This window comes from Mus pahari, chromosome 2, assembly GCF_900095145.1.
Source record: "Mus pahari chromosome 2, PAHARI_EIJ_v1.1, whole genome shotgun sequence".
Taxonomy (NCBI): domain Eukaryota; kingdom Metazoa; phylum Chordata; class Mammalia; order Rodentia; family Muridae; genus Mus; species Mus pahari.
In genome coordinates, this window is record NC_034591.1 from 52,062,857 (window position 1) to 52,074,344 (window position 11,488).

An 11,488-nucleotide genomic window follows, 5' to 3' on the forward strand; every position below is an offset into this window, starting at 1 on the left:
GTGTGGTCCATGCAGGCATGCAGGCAAAACACCCATCCACATGAAATAAAAACAAATTAAGAGTTCAAAGACAAAGTTGTAGGGGGAATGTATCTGCGAGGAAGGTGTGGGGAAAGACTATTGTCAAACTTTATTGAATGAAATCCTCAAAAAATAACATTTTTAAAAGGAAATATGAGAGAGGATTTCTGAATTGCATTATGGCAGTTGATGAATAAAATTCTAGAGAATATGGGGGTGATGTGGGCTGGGAGACAAATGGACTCAATGGTTAGATTGCAATGATATTCATAGATGCATCAAAGGCAGCACAAAGGAATATTTCCTTGGATACATATTCTCGAACTGATCCTATTTAATACCCTGACAAGTGACTTTGATGAGGACAGAGAAGACATGGTTATCAAAGTTGTCTGGACTACACTAAAATTACTGAGCATACATACTGTAATCCTTTTCTTTCTGTAGAGAAAAAGAAACTTTGGATTTGGGGATATTCAGTGTTCATTGGGCAGTTTGGCATTGGTGGGAGACATTGTGCTGAGAAATGGAAAACCAAGAGAAGCTAAGCACTTCTGTGTTTGAAAACACAGAATGCCAGAAAGATGGACTTTGGTAACTGGGAGAAGTTTGGAGTGGGAGGCAGGAAGGGAAGCTTAGGGGAGGGTGGGACCTTCCAGGCTGGAAAAGCTCTGTGAGGACAGAGAGACATCAGTATGTCACCAGATGTCTTAGTTAGGGTTTTACTGCTGTGAACAGACACCATGACCAAAGCAACTCTTATAAAGGACAACATTTAATTGGGGCTGGCTTATGGCTTCAGAGGTTCAGTCCACTATTATCAAGGTGGGAGCATGGCAGCATCCAGGCAGGTGTGATGCAGGAGAAACTGAGAGTTCAACATCTCGTTCTAAAAGCAAACAGAGATTGGCTCCCATGTGATTAGGAGAAGGATCTAATTGCCCACCCCCTGAAGTGACACATTTCCTCCAACAAGGCCACACCTAATAGTGCCACTCCCTGGGCTAAGTGTACTCAAAAAACCATGCCTCTTAGAGAAGCCATCAGCAAAGAACTCTAATTTTTAATCCTTTGAGGGAATGGTCTTGCTGTCTTTTGGATACATTGTCAAATTGCCACAAGAAGTCTTATTATCTTTATCCTGCAAGTATTTGACCAGAATATGCAATGAAGAATACACTCTGCATTTAAGTTGTTGGGGAAAGCCATTAGAAACTGACCACTTGATATGAATATACCCAAGGTCCTATACATAGCTGTAGAGAACAGCTTTGCAAATAAAGTACCAAGGAGATGTGACAGCAAACTGAGACCTATGATACACTCAATATGAGTCACCACAGGAGGCTGCCAAGGTCAGTACTGTGTAAGGTACATTAATGGAGAGTGGAGTCCCAAAGGGAGTGGTAACCACTGCTTCATTTTAAGATGGATCATACATGGATTAATGCACACTGCCCAAGGCCTTCTACTTTATAATAAATTAGAGTACATTCAGAGGAGAGTGGCCCAATTCAAAAGAAAATTTAAAATCTCTATGTATTTGAAACAATAAAGGCATCCGATACTGTTCAAGAAAGTCAGACTCAAGGAAGCATGAAGTTTCAGATATTTGAAGGGCTGCCAAGGGGTGACTTGAAGTATCAGTTCCATAGAACTATAAGCTATGTAAGCAGGATCAATGTGTATAATTTGTTTATGCAGAGCCATTTGCGTTCCACAGGAGGAATGTCTTTCTAAGAGTCAGAGCTCTTAGGAATAGAAGGAAGGAGTAGATTTCCTGCAGTGGCTCTGAGCATTCTGTCATTCGACATCTTCAAGGAGGAAGTGGGTAATGATGAAGTAGGAATTGGAATTTGGACTAAGTGATATTCTAGTACTCTGACATTTTAATTGTCTTGTGTCTACTTTTGTATCTGTCACAGTGCCATAGGCTTGGCATTGACTCGGTAGCTATCTATTGACTTGAAGTACAATGTATATGAGGTCACATCTAAGGAAGATAACCATTACCCCACCCAAGATCACCACTAAGGATAAAACTCAGGGATGGGGTCAGAAGCATGGTACCAGAGAGTGAGCTGGAGGGAGGGAGAGTCTTCACTTCAGGAAAGCCTGTCTCTTCCCCATATGAATTGTCCTGCTCCTTCCTTAGAAATGCCACCTGTGCTCAGTCAATGCTGGTCAGTACGAAACCACTTCATCAATTCCCCCTAAGTAACTATATAACCTAGGCTTCTAAATTCTCAACTTTTCTCAATAGTTTCTGTGACTGCTAGTTTAACTATCAACATGACACAGCTGGGAAAACAAATTGACCTGTAATAATGCCCGTGAAAGAACATTTTAATTACATTAATTGACAAGGGAAGGCCTGCTCACCATTGGCAGCTCCACTCCCTAGGCTTATGGCCCTGACTATATGAGTAAAGAAAGTGGCTGGGCAGTGCCTTTAATTCCAGCACTTGGGAGGCAGAGGCAGGCAGATTTCTGAGTTCGAGGCCAGCCTGGTCTACAGAGTGAGTTACAGGACAGCCAGGGCTACACAGAGAAACCCTGTCTTGAAAAACCAATAAAAAAAGAAAGAAAAGAAAAAGAAAGTGAACTGAGCTCTGAAATGCACACATTGATCAATTGCTCTCTTTGTTTGACTGTAGATTTAATACAATTAGATTCTTTAAGTTCTTGCAAGTTTGACTTAGCTAGCATGGATTATAACCTGGAATTGTGAGTCAAATAAACCCTTCTTCCCTGAAGTGCTTTTGTTGGGGTATTTTATCACAGGATCAGGAAATTATGCTCAGACAATTTCTAAAGCAACCTTCCATTTAATGTAACTCAGGTCCAGTCTCTTCTGTAAGGACCAAAATGGGTTTGTCTTCCTTTTTACTTGGCATCCTCTCCTTTCCCAGGGAGTATCCTTTCTAGCCCTGGACCCCTATTCCTTTTAGCCTTAGGAGCTTTCTATAGGCAACAAAGCCCCAAGAACCATGCTGAGGACCATAGCATCTCAGGGAGGATTCTGGTCATGGAAATTAGGTAATTTTATACCGGCTTACTCTGTAAGCCTGGGGGGCTGAGTCGGTGTTGTTCTATGAGTCGGTGTTGCTCTACACCTGACCATACAGTGATAACTGTAAATAACAGCTGCTCTTTTATCCTCTGGTTTGTCCTTCAGCACCTGAAAAGTCACATTCTCACCTGTCTCCTGGGGAAATTACTTTATCATCAAATGAACCTACTCTGGGAAGAATCTGAAGTTGCTTCTTCCACAGGAGTCCCAAGTGGACAGTCCAAATGTCCCTTTGCTGTTCCTGACTGCGCTTCCACTGTGTTACCATGAGCACTGTGAGCCCCTCATCATCTTCTTCTCCTGAAAGAAACACTGAAGCACCCCACTGTTTCCTCCCCAGTGACTATTCTTTCCAGGCCCTTTCAAGTCCATCCTCCTGGGTCTTCATGTTTATCCACACACTGACACCGCAGTGGAAGATAATACGTTTTGTCAGAGGAGGGAGGCAGGGAAGAATGGAGTGAGAAAGGAAGGCATGAGGGATAAGGAGGATGGAAGTAACTGAGGAAAAGGAAGAGATGATAAGGTGGTAGTAATGATAAAAATATCTTCCAAAGATCACAGATTTTCATGGGACCATAAAGATTTTTTACTTCATTGTAATTGTTGAGGAAAGTATGCCAACAGGACAGTTGGCATGACACATATCATGTTCAGGATCATCTGTGCAAGCAACATTCATGGGATGCCTATCATACGGCGCTGTGCTACAGATCAAAGTTGTCTCAGCCATAGTCATTACCCTCAGGGTTTTCAGGTGAGTGGGGTTGTGGGGAGGGACAGTAAGCATGTAGGCACAGTGACCTGACTGAGACTGAGATGTGAGGACTCATGCGAGAGTGAGGGACTGTAAGACATGGCTGTCACACAGTCATGTTCACATTGTAACTATTTCTTTTGAAAATCTATCATTCCTGTTTCTGTTGTCCCGGTATTAAAATATATATATATATGGTTCACCTCCACAAGAAATTATGACATCAATGTGTGCTCTTCTAAGGTTAAGGTTTGAAATGGTGGAAAGTTGATGATAGTGCACTTGTAGCCCTTGGCATGGGAAGCTGATTAGCTGTTCTTGAGTACCCTTGTTTCATGAACACTGAAATGCTCCTCTATGGAATGACGCCAAGGGCTCCAGAAACAGGTCCATTCATCCTTTCTTCTATTTGTTTGTTGTGGAAATATGCCCAAGAACCTGTGATGTGGCAAGCGTTTGTACCAGGAATGAAGTGGAACCCATAGCAGACAAGGTCCTTGCTCCTCTGTTGTACATTCTAGGTAGAAGAGACAGTCAGCAAGTGAGCAAGTTCTGTGGGGTGGTAAGTTCTATGAAGAAAAAGAAAGCATGGTATAGATAGAGAAAGGGAAGAGGTTCTCAGGGTAGAGAAATGGTTCTGAAGTGACAACCTCTGAGCTGTGACTTAAAGAATAATAAAGAATTAGCCGGGGAAAGGTCATAGAAAATAGAGGGTGGAGCTGGCACAAAGGCTCTGAGGTAAGATGTATAGGGAAATAATAGTTCCAAAAGAAGAAAATTAGGGGAACCATGAAAGGGTCAGTATGGGCACAACTACAAAAGAAAAGGGAATAAAACAGCCATAACAGACACGCAAATACACAGAGTCCCATAACTGCAGAGCACAGAGCTGAGTTGGGAGAAATCAGCCATCACACTAGAAAGATTGTTGGGTTCTAACATTTCTTATACCGAGTGAACCCAGCCTGGTTTCCTAAAAACCAATCCTTTCTGTTTATCAATCTCCTCATTGCTATAGCAAACACTTAGCCAACATAATCTAAGAAAAGAGTTATTTGGACTTGAGTTTGGGAGCACAGTCCATCATGATGGGGGAAGCATGGTGGCAAGAGCTGCTGTAGCTAAGACAAAGGGAATAGGAGGCAGATGGTCCCATTGTGTCTATTGTCGGAGGCAGAGAGAGATGGATACTAGAGCTCAGCGGGCTTCCTCCTCCTCTTCTTTTTATTCAGTCTGTGACACACTCCCACCCTTCCTGTTTACATCCTCAGTGGACTTTCTTGTTACAGTTAAACATCCCTAAAAAGACTCTCAAAGACATTCATAGAGAAGTGTTTTCTAGCTGATTCCAAATCATGTTAAGTTGATAATCAAGATCAATCATCACAGGTCTACCCCTTGTCAACCTGGCACCCAAACATGTCGCTTTAAATCCTAACATGCTACCCCTGGTCCCTAAAGTCTCATGCTAATTTTACAATAAAAATCTCATTTTGGGTTCATTTTCAAAAGTCCCCAAAGTCTTAAGAGTCACATTCAATGTCTCCTCTAAGTAAGAATACATGATCTTAATTACAAGCTCCTATGAAATAACATACTACCCATATACAATAATAGCTCCATGCCAGACATCTGGGCTTGTGGTAACATCATCTAGGCTCCTACAGATTTGGGTAGCTTTGCCTCTCCAGTTTTGCCACCTGCAACACAATACTTCTTACTTGGGCAAGCTCCAATCCTGTAGCCTTCCTCATTATTCCATAGGCCTGGTACCTCCCTCCAACATCCTGGGGTCTCTAGTATAATTTGGGATTTACCTTCATATTTGTGCGCAATGCAGTTTTAGTGCCTCCTTGTAGGAAACACAACCTCACACATGTTACCTGGTCTCAGTTCTTTCTGGAACCTTGGGGTAAGCCTCTATGCTCTAGAAATCTTGTATTTCGCATATCTATGAGACCAGCATTACAATTCTAGACAATGCTGCCAAGTACTGTGCTAATTTAAGATGTACTCTGACCCCTTCTACTACAACCATAGTGGCCTCTATGCTTGGGGGGATGGGCCTTGGGAAACTTCTCTCTAACCAGTTCTTCTCCATCAGGGAGCCTTTCAATGGCATTACCAGTTCAGGTTCTCTTCTTTCAAACAAATTTGCCTTTTCACAAGTTGGAGCCTTTGACAGGTAAGATCTCACCACCAGAACAATTTTCTTATTGTCCCTGTAAAACAAACAAACTAAAAAGTAAGCTTTCTCTTTTGTGGCATTAATCTCCTTAACAGTTATAGATGATTTGTCTGAAAAGACCCTGTCCTTATCTTTCACTGGGCACAAATTCCTGTTCTGTATCTTTGTGGCTTACTCTGTGCTCCTCTTTTGTGGAAATCTAGGTAAATGCAGCAATCGATAACCAAGACATAGATCATCTATTATTCTGTCTTTAAATTTCCTATACCAAATAATTCTGTCCATTTCTTTGGAATTCAGTCTCACTGTAGTATTCAAGCCATGGGTACAACACTGCCAGTTTCTTTGCCATAATCCAACACAAATGGCTCCCAGCTCACTTCCCAACATAGTTCTTGCATTTCTCTGAAATGTCATGAACAATTTATACTGTTTGCCACTCTGTTAGCATCCTCGTGGCCCCCACTCCAATCAGAATGGTTTGCTGAGCTCTGCCTTGAGCACTCTAAGGATTGTTTAGCCCACAGCTCCAAAGTTTTCCACATTCCTCCCACAAAGTAGTTCCAAAAGCTTACAGACCAAACAATCAGGTTTATCATATCAACCACCCACATCTCAGTACAATTTTTTATATTAAGTTACGTTTCTCACTGTGGCAACAAGGCACCTGACAAAAGCGACTTGAAGAAGATGGGAAGAAGCGTTATTTTGGCTCACACTTTGAGAGTACAGTTTATCATAAAAAGAAAGATGGGGCAGTCACATCATATCCACAGCCAAGATGCAAGGAGATGGCTCCTGGCACTCAGCTCTCTCTTTCCTTTATATTCAACCTGGGAACCCAGGTTGGGGTTAAAGCTCCCGAACTGTCCTCACAGGCACACCCTAGAGTTGGGTTTCTTGTGTGATCCCAGATCCTGTCAAGTTGGCCAGCAAAAGCAACCATGGCACTGGTAGACTGAATACAGAAAGAAATGGAAGAGATAGGTTGGAGGTGGAGGACAAAGTTCAGAAACAGAGGCTGTATCCTTTGGGAAAGCTCTTTGTAAGTAACTAAGTACTACTCCAGATGCCCAGCTGATGATAGCATCTCACATCTCACAGGGCAACAAGGCTGTGGTGCCCCTTAGGCTAGCGCAGGGACTCTGAGGTTACCAAGAGGCAGCTTCCATCTGGTTTTCTGGTACTTATTCCTGACAACTTTTTCTTCTCATACTTATTTTCTCGGGGTCAGAAAATGGCTACCCTGAGCTCCAGCCTCCCCTCTCTGTATTATTATCTAAGACACAGATGGAAGAGAAGTGGGGTATTGGGGTACTCTCTTGGAGGAGGTCTCCCATATAATAGCAAAAGAAAACATCTCAGAAACCTCCTGTGTATCTGACTGGCCAGAACTGGGTCATATGGCCATTTTATGCTGCAAGAGAGGCTGGAAAGTGAATGCCTGCAAAAAAGGGAATGGGGATTCTTTAACACTGATGTGAACTAGTCAACACTCAGCTATTCCCTGAGGGTTTGACCAGTGTGGAAGCTTTATGTAGAAGTGGGGGGAGGAGGGGGTGCTGTGGACTTCAGGAACTCATGCCTGAGCTCCAGGGCCTTTGTGGTAGAAAGACGGAACGACACTGAGGGAGGAACCCAAATCAGACATCAGAGACGTAGGCTACTGCCTCTTACAAAACAGATCCCTAAGACAATTTCAGCCACTGTTCTTCATCTACAGAATGGAAGCCCCAACACCTACGTGTGAAGCAGGCTGTGGGGACCGGAAACTGCCAGAGTGAGCTAGGAGCACCTAGCACCTGCCCACAGCTCTGTGGGGACGCAGGGAGAAAGTGTAACTTCTGTCCCTATTTATGTCCCTCGTTCTTTAAAAATATATACAGTTGTGCATATATTATACATAATACATTACAATAGCACATATATATAACTCATAAATAAATACATGTACATATGTTAGAAGTGCTCAGAAAAATTTGCTCATAAAGGCCCAATTTTTGGAAGTTAGAAGCACGTTTTTAAAGAATGCGGTGTGCATAAAGCATTTGCCACAAGACTGGGTACATGTTGGACCCTCAAAAAAGCCTGCCTCTGTTCTCCCTTGGATACCTCTTACAATTTGTAATGGTGAGGACAGGCATCTGTCATGGTCATTCCCAACTCCACTCTCAAAAAAAAAAAAAAAAAAGTTGCCTAGCATGGGCTTTTTCCAGCACCTCCCAACCCCTCTCCCAGGAAGTAGGATCAGAACCGCTGCTCTCTGTGCTCTCTCTACAAGCGGTCCCAGCCCTGGCTATTACAACACGCCTAGCTAGCATGTTTTCCTTCCACCTGCTGTCTATCCTTCCTGTTTTCTGACTGGCAGGCATTTCCAGGAACAGTCCACAGGCCTAAGGAAGGGAGGGAAGCTAAGGTAAGCTAACCCCACTGCGTCAGCACAGGAGGCAAAAGGCCCCACGGGAGGGAAGGACTGAACTGAAGAGCCCGGCTCTACCCTTGGGATTCCTTTCTCCCTGGGAGCCCTGTGTTCCATTAGCAAGAGCAAAGGAGAATTGCCAGTATCTACCTCCCACCTGCCCTCTCCCTCCTCCGCAGGTACCGTCTGGCACTCTCATACCTTTCTTCCTCTCAGCATCACCTCTGTGGTGGGATAAAGACAAGAAGGATGGGGAGTACAGGCAGAGAAACAGAGTCACAAGGATGCTGAGAAGACACCAGAAATCCTATCCTTCAACCCAAATCGCTTTCTTCATGAAAACCCCACTCATTAAAACTCCATAAATAAATGGAAAATACTGAGACTCCTTTATACATTAAGGCTCCTCCACGGTACTTTTAGCCATCTGTGGAGACATTGTTCATTTATTTAATTGAAACTTCCCCCTCAGAAAGCTTTGGGTTTACCTTAAAAAAAAAAAAAAAAAAAAACCTACATTAAAAAAATCTCACTTAAGGATTTAGCTGACTCCCCTTTAGTTGCCTTTAAGTCAGCTGCCTATAAAGGAATGAACTTGCTGAAGAAATAAAAAAGAAGCTTCCAGAACACTATAGTCCTTTATGTGGCCTGTCCAGGCGGAAACCCCTCTCAAATGAATCGAGAGATAATGCTAACAGAATTACACATTGTTGGCTAGATCAGGCGCTGCCACAGGAAGATAAATAGAAAAGCCAAGCTAAGGCACTCAATCAAAAATGACCCCCCCACCCTCCATCCCCGGCATTTTTCCCCTCTCATTTTCCCTTCCTTCTTCAGTTGGTCATATGTATTTCTTCATTTGCCCTGATGCTTTTTTTTTTCCAAATAATTTGGTTTGGAGGAGGGTCCCCATCCACATACATCTGAAAGTAAATTAAATCAGTAAGAGCATCCTACCTATGTTTATGGAGACCCAAGTGACACCATAGCAAACATCTCAAAAGATAAACCAAACACACGTGGATTAATTCTCAGAGATGGCACAGAGCTTATCTGTTTTGTTGAGGCTCCATTTTAACAAGATAAAAATCTCCAGGCCCTGTGATCTGTCACCAGTGAAGCTGTTTACCCGCACAATTGACACTCGACATGGGCTGTTGTAGGAATATAAATTAGTGTGTGGCAGCTGGTTGTCACCTCCTTCCTGCCCACCCCAGCTCCAACCTGGTTGGGTTAGTCACAGCCTCAGAGAACAAGTCTGAGGTCTTACTCATAGAAAGGAAAAAACATCCATTTTATAGAAATGTGCCATCTTTTAGATCTTATGATACATCCTGACTCATCTAAGACTAAAATGGATGTAGTGTCACCTTCCCAGGTAACCAGCAAGACATTCTACCCATCCGTCAGAGTCTGTTATGTAAGTCACAGAAATGGATTCCACCTGCCTCTTAGGTAAAGATGGAATCTATTGAAAGACCGTCAGTGGTTCAAAAGGGGAAGCCTATTAGCTTTCTGGGCTGAAAGAAGCCAAGCAAGATGAGGCTACACGAGGGAGCTGTTTCCTGTGTTTCTACAGGCCTGGAGCACAAAGTGACCGCCTTCACTCAGGGACCGTATTCCAGGAGGCTAAGACCAAGGGGTTAAGTCGCAGGTGTTTGTAATCAGGCACTTCCACGGCCAGCCCAGCCCCGAGTGACCTGGCTTCAATGGGACCATCAGCAGGCACCTCCAGCCCCAAGAAATGTCATCCCTGGCTGCTCAGAGACAGCGCGTTCCCATGGTCGCCCCAGTTGCATAGCCTCCTGTGCCTGGGCCATGGCCGGCCGGATAAAAACAAAAACAAAAACAAAAACAAAAAAAAAAAAACAACACGATTTTACCTTCCCCCACTCCTTCTTCCCCTCCTCCCAGGAGATTGGTCTGTTCTTTCTGTTGTTAAGAACAAGGGGCACACAACAGGGGACTACCCACAACCAGACCAGATACTCATACAAAGAAGTTCAGTGGGGAACACTCCAAAACAGAATGTACACTAACAGGGCTCAGAGAAGCCCCGTGCCCGAGAGCCCCGTGCTTGCTCCAAGCGTCAGGCAGGATGCAGCTTGCAATGAGTTTCCTATGATACCTCAGGAGAGGACATCACTTTCATACTCATTATTATGGGTTTAACCATACCCTGCCCCACCCTCTCTCCCTTCCCCCAACCCACACCAGAATTCATATTTTGAAGTTTTCAGTCGGTACTTCAGAGTGTGAGTGTGTTGGGAATAGAGGTTATGGTCCATATATTTGGCTAACATGATGTCATACTGGAGTGGGCGGACTCCTAGTCCCCTCTCACTCTCCTCTTCATGGTGGTGATTTAGATGCAGACACTCCCACTGAGAGAATGGTAAGCCAAGGAACCACCAGACAACACTTTGAGCTTGGGCTTCCAGCCTCCATGGTGAGTCAACACATGTCTGAGCCATTCATTTGTGGCACTTTGCTACAGCAGTCTGAGGAAACTGATGAACTTGTCTCTCATGGGGTGAGTGGGATTGAGTTTTGGGCTTTCTAACTATTTTAATCTGGACTTGCCTCTGACTTTGAGCTCAGAACGGCCTGTCAGCACTCAGTAAACTATGGCCAAGGGGTCTCCAGCATCCCTTCAAATCTCATTCTACACCAAACCCCTTCTCAGTTTTCTCAAAAGACTACTCAACATCTTGAAAAGGGTGTTTTAAGGACAATTTCCTCTCCACCTATGTGGATTTAATAATCCAGGGATGGGCCCCATATATACCTCCATCTCCCACGTTTCTTCTCTTGCCTTAAAGACACTGCTCCATCCAGGAGCTGGAAAGTGTGGAATTTCCTGACTTAGTGATGTAACATTGTCATAGGTGATGGATGGTTGGATGGATGGATGGATGGATGGATGGATGGATGGATATATGGATGAATGGACAGATAGAAAGAAAGGGGAAGGAAGGAAGGAAGGAAGGAAGGAAGGAAGGAAGGAAGGAAGGAAGGAAGGAAGGAAGG